The sequence below is a fragment of the Lactuca serriola genome, chromosome 2 (assembly GCF_051521515.1).
Source record: "Lactuca serriola cultivar US96UC23 chromosome 2, Lser_US96UC23_V15, whole genome shotgun sequence".
Classification (NCBI taxonomy): domain Eukaryota; kingdom Viridiplantae; phylum Streptophyta; class Magnoliopsida; order Asterales; family Asteraceae; genus Lactuca; species Lactuca serriola.
The window spans coordinates 100,187,528-100,209,521 of NC_136409.1; the positions used below are offsets into that span (position 1 = coordinate 100,187,528).

The window sequence follows — 21,994 nt, forward strand, 5'->3', positions numbered from 1 at the left end:
CAAGCAACAATGAATAGTTTAATGAAAAACCATGATAATAACAAAACATAATGCATAGAAATAACATTTTGAAGCTTTGATCTGTATGTTCAAATTAAGATGCTAAGCTATTGTTATTAAAAAACAAATTTGAAGAAAAATAGTTGGTGTTCATAATACATCCTCTGTAGGAGGTTCTTGTAGCAGATTAGATGTTAATCTGGTTTCTTCTTTACATCATCTTTAGGTCTAAGCGTATATCCACTATAATGCCTTTTCTTTCTTTGTAATAGTTGGCTTTCATCAGCTACTGTATCCTCTCTATTGTGGATCGATCAGTACTATCTAAAGTTTATTGCTTTTGCGATTAGAAAAGGCTATTCATCTAGGAAAATAAATATGACATTTTATTTAGCACCTGTAGCAAGAAAAGAAGTGTGAAAAATGAAACATATATTAAACATGCATTATATTATAACTCACATAGACACAAATGAAACTGTTATCATATAACTCTTAACAAGTAGAATGAGGAAACAACTTTAAAATGTGACATAATTATTATTCAAGCTTTTTTTGATTTTGGTATGAATCAATTGTCTAAATATGAGCCAATGACCAGTTTACCCTTGTACCCTATAGGTCTATGAAGTGAGTATCAAACAATTTAATGAATACTTGATTGCGACACACAATTGCAGTTTATTTATTTGGGGGTTGCATATACATGAGTTATTTTGCTTTTCATAATTTTTTTCATTTTTTGTATCTGACCAGTGAGTTTCATCATAAGCATATAAAAATTGCCTATCTTACAATAGCAAAGAGACATTTTTGGATCTTCTAGAGTTGTGTATGTCAATGATTTCAGCATTAAAGTCTGTCATTGAGGTTTTGTAAATCATAAGTTGATGGCATATGGAGGTAACAACTAAATTATTGTCGCCAACTATATTTAAGAACTAAAATTCATTAACAATAAATTAGAAAAAAATTGGATCTACATCACTGGGAATCGAAACTAACGACCTTTTCTCTACACTTTACAATCACACAACAATATCATCCACAAATTCTTTCGATAATAACAACAAACTTTCATTTGTTTTTTATTAGAACATCATACCATTTCTTTCCATTGCAAAAATGTAATTTTAATCTCTTTTCTTATCAAGACATTGTACATTGATTATCTACTCATTATAGTGCACTTCCCGTTTGTTTTTGTAAATTACATTTTTGGTCCATAGTTTTAGTAGTTTAAAAGGAGGCAAAATACTATCAAAATATTGGTTCTACAAATTTACAATGGATTTAATTTTACCTTGGGTAAACATGATGGAAACAATAGAAGTTTTAGCCGCATTGTTGTCTTCCAAGGCGGTGGTATCTTTAAGCACTTCTCCTTGATGCATAAGCATCTGTTGTTCTGCAGCAGGATAAACATCTCCCTGAATAGTTCCTACATTCTTCTTTACGTCAACAACCTACAAGGGTAAAATAGCAAACAACGAATTAAATGGAGAGTATGAAAATCCTTAAAATGGCAGGAAATAAAATAAGATAGCATTGTATAGAATGATATTCAAGCTTCTGTTTCACAAAAGTTGGAAGCAGTTATGACAAACAATACTTATACTAAATTCGTGGACAAAATATAGATAACTTTATACTTATTTGAAAATTTAAGAAAACATTTTCTATAGTGATTAAAGCTTTATACTTTTTTGACCATTTAAGAAAAGATTTTTCCCAGCTCTCTGGTTTTGGAAAAAATTGAAATATATAAAAGCAAAACTCTTACTTACAATAACTCCATCATCCGCCCTAGTGTAGAAAACAGTTGGTGAACGAAGCCCAAAATCAATGACTTCAGCCCCTGAATAAAAGTTTTTGAGCAAAAGTATTAATCAACAATTTGCAACACAAATTGAATGGGCCACAATCACTGCCTGATGGGGAAGAATTTGTTAACCAAATTTTAGAAAATAGAAGGGAGAAATAATTATTGGATGGAAATCGGTTAAACAAATATTACCATATAAAATTTTTTAGATAGAAAAAAGGATTAAGAACCTTGACATAGGTAGAAGAGAAATGTATACGGTTCAACTGAAACTATGGTAGAGTTTGAGTGAGAGCAAGAGGAAGAAGGTTAAAAGCTAGACTTTAAACACTAAAGGCCATTCTCTTCAACCTGATCTCCATTCTCCTCAATTAATGGATATGAATCTATGCCAGTACAAAGATTGTCACTCTCATGATGGTTAGGGTTATATGTTAACTGCAACAGAAGGTTACTAATTAATTATTATTATTTTGCAAAATACGTAAAAACCTATATGGCCATATCTAATCAAGGTATGAAACTTATCGTGCATCGATTAAAAAGACTCATTCAGTACAATACTTTGGAATTTAGATGAGTCACATTCTTATTAGAGAATTAGGGGGTGAGACGAATTACAGATGAATAACTGAAGGTTGGGGTCGCGTACAAAATGTTAAGGAGATAGAAGGGTATTGTTAAATGAGACACTGTAAATCCATCATGAGAGTGGAAATCAACCATTCGAAATTTAACATTTCTAATATAATTTGTTGGCTTGATCTAACTTGAACCTAAATCAAATTAATAGTGCCAAAAAACACAAAAGGAGAATCACATGTTAAATTAGAGAGGGGAGTGATTGAATAATGAATTACCGAAATCGTAAATAAGTAAATACTTACATACAACATTAGAACCGTTTGGTCCCATCTCTTCCTGTATTTGAATCCATGAAACAATTGTGCTTTTAAGAAAGGAAAGAAGACACGAAAAGAGGAAAATGGGATGCCAACCAGAATGCCAGATATGTCGAATCTGCAACTTGATCATAGTCGGTGGCAGGTGTTCTTTCAAATTAGCTGGAAGTGGCAATGAATAGGGAAAGAAAAGCACAGAGTCTTCCTTTGATCAAATCTTGACGATGTACTTGGGAGCATTCCTAATTGGGGAGAACAACAACAGAGAAATGAGATGCTAAAATCCTCAATCGGTGCTCATCATAAAAGAACAAAAAAACATAGGAATTGTAAGAAGAATTATTTCCTTTACTCGGTAGGCAAGAACCAAAAAGCCCTAAAATCAAAACCGGAGATCATTTGGAAATCGGTCTTTGTTTCTTGTTTTTTCTCATTAGAACCAACACCATCCACAATTTCATGCTGCAAAGAAACACCAGTTTCATAGATGAAGAACTAAAGAAATCGAAGTTTTCTAATTATAGTATCTAGGAGAGAGAACGGCAGGTAGTTATGGACGTGGTGTGGTGGTGGTCGAGAGAGTTGACTATCAACTTTTAGGGTTAGAGAGGTGAGTGTTAGGGTTACTGTCGTGTGTGTGGAGATAGATATAGAGAAGAGGAGAAGCAGTGACGAGCAAGTTGGGAAGAACTTCCTGGCTGATTAATTTGTGATTGTATTCTGAATAAGCAAGCAATAGAGGATATCGCTGGAAGAGAGAATTATCTGAGGAAGAAATCCAATGTTTTGAACCACCTTCGCTCATTAAGAAATAAATAGAGAAACAATAACAAAAAAAAATGCTAAAAATCCCCAATTTCACATGAATAGAAAAGGAATGAGAGAGGGAGGAGCAGCTCGAGTGAAAGATGGAGCTTAGTAAAGTCGTCGGGCAAGTGACCTACTAAAAAATCATAAACCGAAATCATTTCGAATAGAAAAAGGAAACACAAAGGAGGGTATGTCGCCTGAGCTCTAAATTCTAGTCGATTACCAGTGAGGTATAGAAAAAGAGAGAAAAGAGGAGTCTTGAAGAAGGAATCGAAAGCGGTGGAAAAGACGTATGATGGGATACGTGTGTTAAAAATTTGATGGATGATTAAGACGGTGGGATACACATGCGAGATTTAAGAAATATAGTAACATATAGACCCGAACCAAAAGAGAATATGGTAAAATACCTCAAAATTCCTCAAAAATCCAAAGAAAATCCACATTAATTCTTAGAAACCCACTTTCCTTAACTTTTAGAGAAGGTGATTTACTTATATATATATATATATATATATATATATATATATATATATATATATATATAGAGAGAGAGAGAGAGAGAGAGAGAGAGAGATGAGGGTTCAATTGAGAAAAAAAAAAGTTGAGAATGGGGGAATCATTCTCAGCCAATCATTTAATTAGCATCTTAACATAAAATACACGGTGACAAAATTGTAATTATGATATGATATCCTTCAATCACAGATACATAATTGTGGATAATTTAATAACAATTCAAAATCATTAATACTCGATCTTTCATCATCCAAATTTCTTCTCCAACCTTCAACGATCATCCAGATTTCTTCAATTAAATCCTCGATCAACATCATCCAGTGTTAATCAATCATTCATCTTCATCAAAAACACGTTCATCAACATCATTCAACAGTAGATAAAAAAATCGTTTTTGGTTCTTTCAATCCAACCTTCAATTATGTTTGAATTCGAGCATATCTTCAACATCTACGATTAATTATACTCCCAGTGTCATTAGATCAACATCATCGTTAATCAACAACAATTTCACTTCATATCATTCATTCAACATCGATCATTAGACAAAACTTCTAAATTAAGGTTAGAAAAACATCAAATCATTTTTTTTTTTGAAAAATTTCATATGATTCTCTATCAATCTACTATTTTGTAAGTTTTAAATAGTCAAAGTATCATGTTTTTAGCATTTTTTAAAAAAAAACTTACTTGTATGCACTCCAAGTGTTTGATGAAATGCATAAACTAAATTACCACGTTATATTCATATGTGAATAACATATAAAAATTATATATATTTGTGAATATACCTTGTAATACTCATATGTTAATATCCTGTGTAATATTCATATGTGAATAAACTGTGTAATATTCACATATGAATATACCATCTAATATTCATAAGTGAATATATCGTCTAATACTTACAAGTGAAAATACTATGTAATATTCACAAATGAATGCATCATTTAATATTTAAATATGAATATATTGTATCATATTCACAAGTGTATATACTATATATTATTCATATGTGAATATATTGTGCAATATTCATGAATGAATATACCATGCAATATTTAGATTTGACTAGAATGTGTAATATTCACAAGTAAATATACCATATACTATTCACATGTGAATCTACCATATAATATTCATATGTGAATATACTATGTAATATTCATTTGTAAATATACCATGTAATATCACATGTATATATACAATATAAACAACATATATCATATAATATTCACATATGATTATACATTCATGTGTGAATATACCATATGATAATTAGAATGTGATCAATCGCTATTATTATGAACTAAAAGTATATTTTTAACATTTTTAATGTGTATTCACATGTTTTTCAGGCATCATTATAACTCAATAAAAGAATAACATTTCAATCAATGGTTGGTTCATATCCCTGTGGTTGACGATTGGTTGACGTAATTGAGAAGATATCATTGACGAAGACAATATGTTTTTATATTCAAATGTAAATGTTATACAATTTAATATATTCTTCATTTTGATCGTGTAAAATTCAAATGCAAATGATATTCATTAACCAATACAATGTTGTTTGTCTTAGTATAATGTTGATTTTACATGTAAAATAATATTGTTACAATATACAAAAAAAACTATTCATAAACCAATTCTTATAGTGTATTATTTATTTTTATATATAAAGGTTGTATTCACAAAATAAATAAATTAACATGTATAGCTTATTCGCATAAATAAAAATAACAGATTACAATGATGTTTTTACTAGTGTGATTGAAGTTAGTAACATCATCAGTAAATAGCATGTCATGATGATGTCATCACTAGTAGGAATGAAAATTTAGTGACATCATCAAAACAATTTGCCGCAATGAAGTTTATTCTCGGAATTGGACGGAATTCGCATATTCGATGTAAAATTGTCTGATTTACAAAACTCACCGCTTCGTCGTGACGTACGGTGTTTTTCGGGACTGTTTAGGGCCTCAAAATGACGTTTTTCTATTTTTATTATTTTCCGAAAAAAAAAAGTTATCATTTATTCACAAATGAATATAACATTAATAAAAATATATATGCTTATATAATTATTTTATTAACCTAAAAAGATTAGTTGTATGTGAATAAATATATATTCTTATCAAATACTTTTTTTATCTTTAATTTTATATATTTTGTAGTCCTCGGTTTTATTGACAGTTTTATTCATTTGTGAATAATACATATGTTCACATGCGGATATAATTATTATATGTTATTTACATATGAATTACAAACTTGCTTAGGACCTCAAAACAATGTTTTTTTTTTCCGAAAAAAATACATTATCACTTATGAATAAAAAGTATGATTAATTTTTTTATAATTTAAATATCATTCATATATGAATATAGCATATAATAAACATAGTATATTCATATTTAAATATTAGACGATGCATTCAATTGTGAATTTACATAGTATATTCACTTGTGAATATTAGATGATATATTCACTTATGAATATTATATCATATTTTCATATGTGAATATTACATAGTATTACATGGTATATCACATGTGAATTTTACATAGTATATTCACTTGTGAATATAATATGATATATTTACTTATGAATATTACACAGTATATTCACATATGAATATTACAATGTATTTTCACAAATATATATATATAATTTTTATACGTTATTCACATATGAATAACATACAGACTTGCAAATTTGTTTTTTTTAATAATCATATATTGATTCAGGTCGGAAAACATATTCATATGTGAATATAACGTGGTAATTTAGTTTATGCATTTCATCAAACAGTTGGAGTGCATACAGGTTAGCTTTTTTAAAAATGTTAAAAACATGATACTTTCAATTCAAGTTATCAATTCCAAATCATTATATACTTCCGATTTCGACTTTGAAGCGTGCAATTCCGATTTTCATTTCATTCCAAAAAAAAATCCGATTTCAATTTTGAAACCTTGAAATCCCAATTCCAGATTTCTTTGTAATACTAATAATCAAGACGCGAACTGTTCCGATTAGAATATATGTTCCAATTTCAAAAGCTTCCGCCTTCAGATGCGACATCCTATGTCTGATCGATTTCACATTTTGATTTCCGAAAATCCGATTAGGAAACTGTGAGTACCGATTCCGAGTCCATCAATGTCAACTGTGACTGCGAGTCCAGAACTCCAATTCCAATTTCATGAACAACAAAGAAATTCCGATTCCAACTGAGTTCGTTTGCGAATTTGGGAAATTCAAATTCAGAGTATTCAATAAAGAAATCGATGTTACGTATTTGAGATTGAAGGTTATTATCATATTTACAAGTTTGGCACCGTGTCTTTTATGCTTAGATTAAATGAGTGGCTGAGAATGATTCCCCCATTCTCAACCTTTTTTATTTTCTCAATTGAACTTACCTCTCTCTCTCTCTCTCTCTATACATACATACATACATATATATATATATATATATATATATGCAGTAATTAGACCTGACAAAACATGACACGACACGAAAACCCGACATGAAATTAGCGGGTTAGGGTTAGAGATTTCGACACGTTTATGTAAACGGGTTGACACGACACGACACGATAATTAAACGGATAGGGTTAGGGTCAAGACTTTCAACTCGAAGATGACTCGAATATAACCCATTTAATTATATATTAATTATTATAAGTTTCATATTTTTTTATAAATATATTATATGTTATAGATTTGTAGTGGGTCAAACTCAATAATTACAAGTAATATTCAAATTTTCAAACTTACTTAATTTTAGTCATCCTCACGACCTATCCATTTTGCTCCCCAACTTTAACTCTTTTTATTTTTCCTTGTAAACTTACTATAAATTTTGTCATTCTATCTCATAAATCCAATTTTTCACTTTTTCCTTCTTGCCTACACAACTCCTACTTTCCAACCTTTAAAATATTTCAACCCGACATGAAACAACATATTTATAATGTCTAAACCTTAACCCGAAACCCGACACGAAAATAAACGGGTTGACACGGCACGACATGATAATTAAATGGGTCGGGTTAGGGTCAAGCCCTTTCAACCCGTTTAATGTCTTGACACGACAAGAACCCGACACGACACGTTTGCCAGGTCTAGCAGTAATGCCGTATAGATGTTATACTTGATGTCTAATTAATCGGTTCTTATAAGAGTTTACGAAAGCCCTCCCACTATAAACGGTTGTATATATCACGTAAATTTTTATTTTTTTTTTGTTTAATGTATTGATTTGAGTACAGTTTTCTTTGGTTCGAGTGTTGCTATATATTACGTTTAAAAAAACATATACCAAAAAACCACATAAGCTACAACACCGCTTAACCTACAACTATCTATTAATTTATTCGTAATTATGGGTAATTAGTTGTTTAAACTATTGATTGTTTTCATCCTATAACATGTTAGTGATGAAGCATAATATTTTTTTTTAATTGAGATATTTAGAATGATTTTTTGTTAAATAAGAAAAACATATTTAAGATTTAAATTAAAAAACTATAATTTTACAAAATGAGGTTAAGGAAAAAAGAAATGATAATTATTTATCCTTAGTTTATGGGGTAAAGCATAATTTTTGGCTATTTAAATTTGGAATGTTAAATTAGATAGGAATATTTGAATTCTAATTTGGTATACGATTTATATCAAACGCTGAATTAATTTCGAAATATCAAACAAAGAATTCAAAACTCAAATTAGGATTATATTTTTTTTTTTTCAAATTTTGAAGGTCAATTAAAATTGAAACCAAAATTATAGGATGCAATTTATAAGAGTGGGAAGAAAAAAGAAACAGTCTTAGAAGAGTGTCACGTGCAAAATAAAAATGTTATTAAAATGATTCATGACAAAGGATATTAACACTATTTATTTATACTATTTATTTATTAGAAAGTGATATATATCTTTATTATCTTATAAAACAAATCTCACTATTTTTAAAAATAGATTGAATAAAATAATAATATTTTTTTAAGACGTCCAAATCATTAAGCTAATTGTATAACTAATCACTAATAAAATAATATTAAAATTTGAACAAACTCCTATAAATCTTCTCTTCTAAGGTTTTGATCAGATCTTTTTTCACCCAAATAAATACTCAACACCATATAATTTGGTCATTTCATGAATTTTTTTTATTTTTAATATGACATGTTTCCTAAAACAAACTAATGATTGAATTGAAAACAATCATTCTCCATCGAAAAGAAATTAATTGTCGAAACAAACTATTTGTCGTCCGCCGCTTTGCGCGGGTAAACGGCTAGTATATATATATATATATATATATATATATATATATATATATATATATATATATATATATATATATATATATATATATATATATATCCTTTTTAATAAATGAAAGTTTTTTTTGCCACATGTCAATCTCTCATGAGTTCTAACACTTGTCATTTTGTGGTATTTTTGAAATAAATATTATCTACTTCTCAATTTTTGATTTGTTTTAACTTTTAAAATTAAAGTCATACTTATATATATGTAAAGTATTAAATATCATATATATGATATTAAATTGCAATAAATACATTTTTCCTTTTTTATTTTAAAATTGTATATTAAAAAATATTTTTTTTTATATTTTAATTTAATGTTTAATCTTTTTTTAAATCAACCCGTGTAATACACGGGTCTCACACCTATTATTCTAATAAATGAATAGTTTTAATCTTTTTTTGCTAAGTGTCACTCTAATACAACTCCTCATTAATATTATACCATGTATCATGTAGATATATTAAGTAAATCATTTAAAAATTCAAATTTACATTTTCTAATTATATGTTAAATTTGAAGTTATAATAACTTTAAAATTTTGATATATCTCTTAATTAATAATTTATTTAAAACAATTGATTAATAATTATAAATTTTTATTATGAAAATTTAAGTAATTTTATAACACGTGATTCTCATGGATTATAAACTAATATATATATATATATATATATATATATATATATATATATATATATATATATATATATATATAAAGGTTCATCTTAGTCAAAGAAATTCTTATGAGAGGTGGAAGAAAATCATAACCACTAGTTATAGAGATAAAATTAAATAATTTGAATATGTGAAATAAATAGAAATTTTTTAATTTTTAGTTTACATATTATAAATAGGATAGGAAATTTTGTCTTTTCCAATTAAAACAAAATAATAATAATAACAATAATAATAATAATAATTATTATTATTATTATTATTATAAAATTAAAAAAAATTAAAAAAAAAAAAATCTTAGGCTTATTATTATTTATGAAATGGAAATTACAAAAGTATATTAATAGAACAAGCCAATTCATTATTGACTCACCAATTTTCACGCCTACAATTTTATCCATATCATTTGAAACCTAACATTTAAAATCCTCTAAAATTAATTCTATTAAAAATGCTTACTTTTCGTTCGATAAAAAAAAATGTAATCCAATTTCTACGCCACGTACCGATCATTACCCACCACCTCTTGAAGTTATTATATCGAATCAAAGGAAACCATGCTTAAAAACCAATCAATATATATATATATATATATATATATATATATATATATATATATATATATATATATATATATATATATATATATATATGTGAGACTGCCTAATTTTGTGAGACTGTGAGACGCATTTTTTTTAGTTAATTCAAATTCCGAAAATAATATTTAAAAAAACAATTAATGGATTTTTCCATTTATATTGCATTTTAAAATTATTTTTTAGAATATGTACAGTGTAATATTCTATTAGATTATTTTACGTATTTTTAAAAAAATAGAATTATTTTTTTATTTTTTTAATTTTTTTTAGTTAATTCAAGTTCCGAAAATAATATTTAAACAAAGAATTTTTAGATTTATCCATTTATTTTGCATTTTAAAATTATTTTTTAGAATATGTCAGTGTAATATTCTATTAGAATATTTCACGTATTTTTAAAAAAAAAACGGGATTTTTTTTATTTATTTTTTATTTTTTTAGTTAATTTAAGTTCCGAAAATAATATTTAAAAAAAGAATTTTTAGATTTTTCCATTTATTTTGCATTTTAAAATTATTTTTAGATTTGGTCTCACGGTCTCACAAAATTGAAATGGTCTCAAATGAACCTGAACATATATATATATATATATATATATATATATATATATATATATATATATATATATATATAGAGAGAGAGAGAGAGAGATAGGGTTGAGATCGGTTGAGAACTCAAAGTTTCCCAAGAACCCGAGAACTAAAAGTGGAGCGTTAGATCAAAAGTAATTCGTTAAGTACATGATCGGTATCTTACCAGTCTCATTTAATTTTTAATTTTTTTTTGTTATTTAATATATTAATATAAATGTCTAAAAATTAAAAAAATAACTCAAAATTTTGGAGTTATTTTTTTTTAAAAAAATATTTTTCGATTTTTTTAAAAAAATGGTGATTTTTTAATTTTTTTCAAAAAACATGAATTTTTCAAAAAAAAAAATGAATTGTTTTTTTTTAAAAACTGCAATTTTTTTAAAAAATTGTTCTTTTTTCAAAAAAAAAAACTGTACTTTTGTTTCAAAAAAACTGCAAATTTTAAAAAAAATCTGCATTTTTTTCAAAAAAAAAAAAAAAACTACAGCTTTTGTAAAAATACTACGTTTTTTCAAAAAAAACTGCACATTTAAAAAGAACTAAATTGTTTTTACAAAAACTACAATTTTTTGTAAAAAAAGGCTATTTGTTCAAAAAAAAACTCCAATTTTATTAATCGTCGCTACATATGCATTTCTCTTATACTATAATATTCGTAAGTATAAAAAATCTTATTTTTATTAATCGATCTATAAACATAATAATACAAGTATTTTATTCGATACAAAATAAAATAAAATAAAATAAAATAAAATAAAAAACTACAAAGATTCACAGTGTTATCATTTTTTCATATCAAGATTTTTATTTTTTCTTCAATTTCATTTTTTACATCTTCAAAATTTTCCATATTTTTCAAAATCTACAAGAAAATAAAAATAAAAAATTGATTAATGCAAGAACAATCACAAAAATATAGATGTATATATCATGTAAGATTCACTTGTGAATTACATGTGATTTACATGTGAATCACATGTAATTCATATGTGATTTACTTATAATTTATATGTGAATTACATGTAATTCATATGTGATTAAAATATGAATTACATGTGAATCACATGTAATTCATATGTGATTCATTTGTGATTTACATGTGAATCACATGTAATTCATATGTGAATCATCTATGATTTACATATGAATCACATGTAATTCATATGTGATTTACATTTGAATCACCTGTGAATTACATATGAATCATATGTAATTCATATGTGATTCACTTATGATTTACATGTAACTCACATGTAATTCATACATGATTCACTTGTGATTTACATGTAAATTACATGTGATTCATATGTGAATGACATGTGATTTACATGTGAATCACATGCAATTCATATTGTAACACCCTATTTATTTATTAGACAAATAAATAAATTAATGAAAGAATAGAAGCCCTAAAATAAATAATTATATATCAAATGATGGTCTCGTAGAGCTAATTGTCACACTCTAAGAGATTGGGGGTTAAAAGTCTAAAATCCGGACTTTATTTGTAAGTTTTATGGAAGGCAGGGATTAAATGGAAATTATTAGGACTTCATTAAAGAGATTTGGAGGCCTAGGAGCTTTTTGGTAAATCAGGTATCAAATTTGAAGGGGATTTCCGAAGTTGGGGTAGAAAAGGTAAAAGTTGAGCTTAGTTTGAAAAGATATGGGAAGAGAGGGACTAATTGTGGCATTATGGAAAAATGTTTAAGGGCGTTGGGTATATAGGGAGAAAACCCTAACCCTGACTCATTCCTCTCTAACCGCCATAGGAAGACTCCATCCATCACCCCCTATGCCCCCATCGGCCACCTTTGTTCCTCCGACCACCAAGCCGCTGTTGTTCTACTAAGCTTGATGTCGTCGCTAACCGCCACCTCCTTCTTCACTTCAAACGTCAACACCAGTCGCCATCTTCCATTCTCCAATTTTTCCGGTTCCGCCACTGCCACCACCGTGAGGTGGTGGCTGCAACCATCTGTCGCCGCCGGCCACCATAGGGTGGTTGTGCGTGTTTAATTAGTGTAGTGTGTGTGTGTGTGTGTGTTTATTTGTGAGTTCATTGTAAATTGTAAACAATTGGAATAATGAAAGGAAAAATCAAACCACCACCATAGGGTGGTGGTTGTTGCCACCGGCTGCCGTGTCAGGTGGCGGTGTGTGTTGTCGAATTGTGTTGACTCATTTGGGGTGCTTGAAACCCTAGTGGGCCTTGTAAGCCCTAATGGGCACAATGAAGGTTACTGGATCCTAATTGACCCAATAAAACCCTAATAGGCTTAATGATATTCTAGTGGGCCTAATAGGCCCAATAAAGCCCTAATTAACCTAAAAGCCCAACAAATTGATAAATGGGCTAGTATTTGGGTTGGAAAAACCATAATGCCAATAAAACCCTAATTTGGGGAATTAATCGGGACACATGGGAATTATTTAATAACTGGAGATATTAAATAATAATCATTGGCAGAAATTAATCTAAGCAATATTAGACTTAATGGATTAAGTCCTTAGTGGATTAAGTTTTTAATGGGTTAAGTAGGAAACTTAACCCTAATCATCATTTTACGTGAAACCCTAATTTCACTTGGGTTTATTGTTGGGCCTTTTATTGGGCCTTGATGATTGGATTATTAATGGGTCATCCAAGATCAAGCAAATGGATTAGAATAATTAATGGGCTTTGAGGTAAGGCCCATACGAGGAGTTGGGCCCAATTTGGAAAATTAGGCCATAGATGGGCCATAGTTGGGCCTTAATGACTATATGATATTGGACCATTAAACTGTCAAAGGTTGGACTGGAATAAATGGTTGGGCCTTATGGTAAGACCATCTAAAGGTTTGGGCCCAATTTGGAAAATTGGGCCATGTGTTAGGCTTTAACTCATAGTTGACTTTTGGGCCTTAGGATTGGGCCTTGGGCTTGAATAAAGCTAAGTTAGGGGTGAAGTAGTATTTACCCCAAGCATGTATTTATGGTTATGTGTTGGAACCCAATTATTAATTGGTTGATGTTTTGATATTGATAGTTTGGGAATCTGTCATCCAGCAGGTGGAGTTGAGTCTGCGGGACTTCAGCAGTGCGGGGTTGAGTCTACAGGACTTCAGCAGTGTGAGGTGAGTTACCTTCCAGTAGCGGTGGGTCTACGGCCACAATGTCGGCCCACCAATAGGAGTTGTATGTTAGATGATTGTCTTTGTGATATCATCTAAGTTTGTTACTACCTAATATGTTATATGTTGGCATGATATGTTATATGTGATAGTAGTACAGTTCGGTTGTTAGGACCGAAGGGTAGGTCAGGCACCCAAGATATGTTTGACAATATGTGATGATATGTTTGTATGCTGGCATGATATGATATATGTGATAGTGGTAGTAGGAGGGAATAGTCCCCAAGTTCGGTTGTTAGGACCGAAGGGTAGGTCGGACACCCCAGATATGTCTGACAGTATGTTTATGTTATGATATATGTGATAGTAGCAGTAGGGGGTGGAATAGTCCCCGAGGTTCAGTTGTTAGGACCGAAGGGTAAGTCAGCACCCCAGAATGGCTTGACATGGGTAGGTCAGCACCCCCAGAACGGTTTGACACGGGTAGGTCAGCACCCCCAGAATGGTCGTACCGGGTAGGTCGGCACCTCAGAATGGTCGTACCGGGTAGGTCGGGCACCCCAGAATTACCCGACAGTATGTATGCTATGTGATTGTTTGGTATGTGGTATGATGGGGGAACTCACTAAGCTTCGAGCTTATGGTTTTCAGTTTTGGTTTTAGGTACTTCGTTTTCAAAAGAAAGGAGTCGGATCGATCGCAGTGCATCACACTATGTTTTCCGCACATGAGATCTTTGGGATTATACTCTGATATGATTTTATGATGACATGTTTTGATTATTGACGTACTGGTTTTAGCATGATATGTTATTATGGATGTTTTCTTATACTGTTGGTTTTATAATAACTCATTTAAAAATGAAATTTTTGGCCTTGAATTTTGGGATGTTATAAGTTGGTAACAGAGCCTTGGTTTGAGGGATTCGGGCACACTCTTGGGTGTGTCTGAACTCAAACTAAGGACTTGTTATGAAAATTTTCAAAAGTAAAATCAATTTATAAAAAGAAGTTTGAAAAGACTTTGAAAGAGAAAAGGACTTTGAAAAGAACAAGTTGTGTGATGCGTGCAATCAGCCGAGCTCAACTAAGTTTTCCCCAAGATATCCATACATGTTATGATATGTTATGTTATGTTATGATATGATTATGAGAACTGCATTCTAGATTAGGGCTGAGGATCTAAGAGGATACTTTATATGCCTACTGTATGTGCTTGTAGACTTGCATGCTAGTTGTCACACCCCCAAACCAAGGATGGCGGAAACGTCCGGGGGTGGCGGACTTCATGTATAGTATCACAACAACGAGTATAATAGTGCTCAAAGTAAATACAACCATCATAAATATAATTGAAAAAGTTACATCAAAGTATATGTTTACATGATTCAAATCAATTACATTATGATGACAAAATGAACTGTTTAATGATTTATCGTCTCATCCTCAAAACGCTGTTGATTTCCTGTTTCACTAAATTCCTGAGAATACAAGTTGTTTGAAAAAGTGTCAACACAAAGGTTGGTGAGTTCATAAGTTTTTGAGATAAGGAGTTTGGAGACCGTTCTTTGTAATGTGTTATGTGTCACCAAGAAAAATCAAATATTTTCCTTTTAAAAGTTATGTGGTCCTAAATCCCAGGACCAAGAATAAACAAGTATTTTCCATACTTAATGATATAACTGTGGTTTTAAATCGGCATAAAACCCCTTTTGATTATGAAAATTCCTGTAAACTTTATGAGTTGTTAACTTCTTATGTGAGTCGCTATAACCATACTATGACTGAATCAACCTGCCACGACGTTTCTCAGGCGTCGCGAAACTGCTATGATATTTGTCACCACAGACCTGCCGGTCTAGCTGTTGCATGCAGCTCAGGTGTGGGGTGTCTAACCCAATATAGATCTATACACAACTATTACGTTCTCCCTATAAGAGACTTTGGATATAACTACCAGGAATTTGGATCCCGCACTCGGACGTACGGGAAGAGAATGTCTCACAATTTAAGTTAACAAGTTTACGTGTGGTGTGCGTGAATGTAAAACCTTTTTCTGTGGGAATAAAACCTTCCGAAATGTGTTTGATGTGTTAATGGAAACATAAACCATACCTATTATAGTTTATCAAAACGTTTAAATGTAATAGTTATAACTTTGTTTATTATGGTTAACTACTATAAGGTAAAAATCCTTTTGTTTACCGATATGTATATGTACTTTTTACTAAAGTGAAGCAACATGCATTATAACAACAAATTAATTACCGCACTTTTGTAGGTAAAAATCCATTTGTTTTCTGATGTATAACTATATACTAAGTCAAAAGGTCATCTATTTGTATGAACATATTTTCACATAAAGATATACACCTTGCTCAATATGTTACAAGGTGAAATGAAATTGATAGCATTTTTCTGTTGTTAATATTTTCATTTACTGATCTTACAAAATTTATAGAGAAATCATCAAAGGTCCAAATAAAAATCCGTAAATTCTGAGAGTTTGGGAAATGAGTCTAGTTTGTTCATAATTTTTATTATGAATTTTAATGACCTCCAACTTGTGTGAAAAAGTCCATAATCACAGACTGGTCCGGATTGATGTTTGAAATGATAGACAGTTTTGTAAAAATTACCATAAATTGTAGCAAAATCGTATGGAGTTGCACAAGTAGTCATATTAAAGCTAGGAACTGGAACTACTTGCATCTAAAATAGTTTTCAAAACTAAAATTGAAAGACCCTAGCTTTCGTATTTACGAAACACCCAAACTTTCATACTTGGCAATATAGTTACTCCAAAACATGCTACTTGCATATTCATAAAAACAATATTTTACATTGATAAAGAGGTTACAAACTACTGGATACAAACCGACTATTTTAAAGTGTTATATATTACATAACTTCCCAGGATTCTATAGTTTTATATATATGGGAGTGCAAAATACAATAGTTTCAAACTATTCATAAGCTTCTATCGATACAATAGTTTCAAACTATTCAAAAATCTTCTACCAGTATATAACTATACTCGATGCTTATCTCATGCACTTTGTTAAACATTGAGAGGGTAAGCGGTGACGCTTAGTGAGTTCAATAATAGATACAATATAACGTTATGCCATATATATACTTTAATATGGCAGAAGCAAAGAGGAACAAAGAACAACAAGGACATATGTGAATCATGTGATAAACATTCCATATCAATCATTGATTTGATTTAAAGATATACAATCAATGAGACATAACAATTTCCATGCTTGATATACATCAATAAAGCTTTGGCCCAAACGACACAGAAGATATACAACTTCGGATTAACATTTTGGTAGATTTCAGGCTTAAAGCCCTGTCTAACCTTCTGCCAATACCATAGAATAGAATTCATTCTCTTACGGAGACATGTTCTACCTAGCCAGAGGCTACATACCAGTACCAACGTGAATCTAAGTCCTTTCACTGATCACATGGTCAAAGGTATTTCTTTGCTATTAAAAATAGCAAATAAAAATAACCCGGGAAAATAACCCGGAATAATAACACTGAAAAGCACGTAGCACATATAACACATAACATACAATTGTCCCTATATATTAAACTCACCGTGAAATAATCGGGGGCTAAAATATTAATTTGGGCAGTACTTTGGCTCTAAATATGACTTTCGTCGTTGAAAACCGGGCTCTGCGAAGGTAGAGCTTCGAACCCGAAAAGATAATTTTTTTGGGCTTCTCGGGAGTCTCGGGGCGTGTTTCGGGCTTTGGAATCAGTACCGGGGCTTCGGGGGAAGTGGAAGTAGAAGAAATATAAGTTTAGGGGTGAAAAGGGGCAAATTTCAAACATTTACCCGGGAGGTCTTGCACCCTTTATATAGGGCCGAGGTTCGGATCCGAAGCGAAGGGAAGAGGGCACGTGGCTGCGAGGCTCGGACCAGATGGCAGTTTCGGCGAGGTTCGGATGCGAGGAGTCATCAGCTTCAGGCGCGTCATCGGCTCGGAACAGCAGGCTCGCTGACGCCAGTCTCGGATTGGACCCAACTTCGGTCCAATGGGCAGGCTCCACGTTAGTGCGAGGGTGATCCGGAGGTGTCTCATGCGAAGGTGTCCCAAGCTTAGTGGACCTCGGACTTGGTCCAATCAGTAGGCGACACAGCAACCTCGGTCCTAACAGAAGGTGACACGTGGAGGCTGTATGCGAGGGCTGACGTGACAGTACTATTCATGCGGATTTTCTCGAAAAATGTGCCAAATCTTGTAAAATCCATAACTTTTGCATACGAGCTCCGTTTTTGACGTTCTTTAAATGCACGCGTAGCTAAAATTATGCTCTACAACTTTTGTTTAGACTTCGTCGGCTAATTTTGACTTCAATTTTAATATTATTATTTTTAACAGACTGGAACAGGAAAAACCGTTAAAAATTCATAACTTCTTCATCCGACGTCTGATTTCGTCAGACTTTTTACCGTTGTATTACAAATGACGAGACCTTCAATTCTCGTTTAGGTTGTGTCAGCTAAAAATCACTCGATCTAAAATTCGAGTTTTTAGCTATCTACTGCTAAGCTGAAACTTCGAAAAACCATAACTTCCTCATACGAAGTCAGATTTTGGCGTTCTTTATATGAAAGTTGATTATTTTCACGAGTTCTACAACTTTCATTACATCACTAAGGCTAAAAATTAGTTTATCGAAAACTAAATTTTTACGCGACAAAGTATTTTCCGGATTTATTACGGATCTTCGTTTGGTCATAACTTATTCGTTATTACTCGGATTTCGACGAGGTTTTCGCCTAAATGTTTCTAACGAGATTATCTACAACTTTCAATAATAAAATTTTATTTATTCCAAATTTTATATTTTCGCTATATTTCACTATTTGGTTTTTAATTGGAATCTCATAAGACTTCCAACATTTTATGAGTGATTCTAAACATAGTTTTACTTCATTACTAGTAAAAACTATCTGTTAGAACTCAACATTCAAATTCACTTAATATTTCATAATATTATTTACTTAAAACACGATTTCAAAACGTGTATGTTACAAATACCTCCTCCTTTTGAGGATTTCGTCCCCGAAATTACATCGATTAAAATAGATGGGGATATTTTGCTCTTGTCTCATTCTTATTTTCCCAAGTATAATTCAGGCCTCGATGGTGTTTCCACTTGACAAGCACCAACTCCACTTCTTTATTATGTAGATTAGTTGTTCTTTCATTCACAATCTCTTCCGGCTCTTCTACATATCTTAACTTATTATCCAATTTCACCTCGGATAATGGAACTGTCTCATCATTGATGCTCAAGCATTTGCGCAGATAGCTCACATGAAACACAACATGAATATCTGCCAAATCTTCAGCTAATTCTAAGCGGTATGCTTGCTTTCCAATTCTCTGGATGATTTTGAAAGGACCAACAAATCTAGGACTTAACTTTCCTTTCTTCCCAAATCTAATAAGGCCTTTCCATGGAGATACCTTCAGCATCACGAAATCACCCACTTGGAATTCTATGGGTCGTCTTCTCTTTTCTGTATAGGACTTCTGTCGATCCTGGGCCGCTTTCATTCTTTCTCGTACGATTTGAATTTTGTCGGTGGTGTCTTGAATCATTTAAGGGCCTCCAAGGATCTTCTGTCCTATGTCTCGCCAACATAATGGAGTACGACACTTGCGACCATATAATGCTTCATATGGTGGCATTTTGATTGAAGCGTGGTAACTATTATTATACGAGAATTCGACAAGAGGTAAGTATTTATCTCAGTTACCACGAACTCCAAGACACATGCACGAAGCATATCTCTACTGTTTGGATTGTTCTCTCCGTTTGACCATCTGTCTGGGGATGATAAGCTGTGCTGAGAGCAATTCAAGATCCTAATTCACGTTGCATACTCGCCCAAAAGTGAGAAATGAAGCTAGTATCATGATCGGAAATGATCTTTAGTGGCACACCATGTCTTGCCACAATTTCATCTAAGTATACTTGTGCATATTTCTCCATTTGAGCCGTTTCACGCATGGCAAGAAAATGAGCGCTTTTAGTCAGGCGGTCGACAATTACCCAAATGCTATCATGCTGTCTAGCAGTCTTTGGCAATTTGGTAATGAAATCCATGGACAATTCCTCCCATTTCCATACAGGAACACTAAGACTTTCTAGGGTTCCATAAGGCTTTTGGTGCTCTGCTTTGACTTGTAAGCATACTAAGCATTCCTGTACATATCTTCCAATGTCTCTCTTTAAACCAGGCCACCAATAATCAGCTCTTACATCATAGTACATTTTACTTGTACCAGGATGGATTGACAGTTTAGATTTATGGGCTTCATCTAAAATCTTCTGTCTCAATCCACCAATCTTTGGAATCCACAGCCGATTCTTGAATACTTTTAATCCTCGCGGATCATCAAGTAGAGCATCATTATAATGTATCATCCCTTCTTTCTTCACATTTTCTGGCTTTAGGGCCTCTTCTTTGCATTTCTCTAATTCATCTAAAATAGTGAATTTTACTGTAGTATGATTAATGGCATAACACATACTATTGCGATAAACTTTTCTACTAAGTGCATCAGCAACCACGTTAGCTTTTCTAGGATGATATAGGATTTCACAATCATAATCTTTGATCAGCTCCATGGCTCGTAGTTGTCTCATATTCAAAGTTTGCTGAATGAATATGTACTTGAGACTTTTGTGGTCGGTAAATAATTGACACTTTGTACCAAAAAGATAATGCCTCCAAAGTTTTAGGGCAAATACCACTGCAGCGAGTTCGAGATCATGAGTGGGATAATTCTTTTCATAATCTTTCAGTTGTCTTGAGGCATAGGCTATCACTTTGCCACGTTGCATCAACACACAACCGAGTCCCAATCTTGAAGCATCGCTATATACGGAGAAGTCATCATCACCTTCTGGGAGTGATAAGATTGGAGCATGAGTCAAAAGATCTTTTAGAGTTGAGAAAGCTCTTTCTTGGGTTTCACCCCATTCGAACTTCACTTCCTTCCGTGTAAGACTTGTGAGAAGTACGGCTATACGAGAAAAGTCTTTAATGAATCTCCAGTAATATCCTGCAGGACCCAAGAAACTGCGAATTTCGGAAGCATTACGGGGCACTTCCCAATTTTGAATGGCTTCGATTTTGATAGGATCTACGGATACACCATCACTAGAAATAACTTGGCCGAGAAATTGAACTTGGCGAAGCCAAAATTCACATTTCGAGAATTTAGCATATAGTTTCTCCTTTCGAAGAAGTTCCAATACCGCACGAATATGAATGGCATGATCAGCTTCAGACTTAGAATAGATTAGAATATCATCAATGAATACGATGACTGATTTATCGAGCATTGGGCGGCATACCCGATTCATCATATCCATGAATACAGCTGGAGCGTTTGTTAAACCAAACGGCATAACAAGGAATTAATAATGCCCATATCGAGTACGAAAAGCAGTCTTCGGTACATCCTGCTTGTGAACTTTCAACTGATGATAGCCAGATCTTAGATCAATCTTTGAGAAATAGCTAACACCCTGAAGTTGATCGAACAAATCGTCGATGCGAGGTA

The 21,994-nt window shown here is 31.7% G+C and overlaps 1 long non-coding RNA gene across 1 annotated transcript; it reads right to left on the minus strand.

Annotated features, from left to right (window-relative positions):
* Window positions 1–1,823: 1,823 nt before the first annotated feature.
* LOC145090382 (uncharacterized) lies at window positions 1,824–3,017 on the minus strand. The gene is made up of 3 exons (XR_013701529.1): window positions 2,824–3,017; window positions 2,713–2,746; window positions 1,824–1,858 (listed from the first exon to the last, which is right to left on the minus strand). It is a non-coding gene; the product is annotated as an uncharacterized LOC145090382 (long non-coding RNA).
* Between the last annotated feature and the right edge of the window lie 18,977 nt (window positions 3,018–21,994).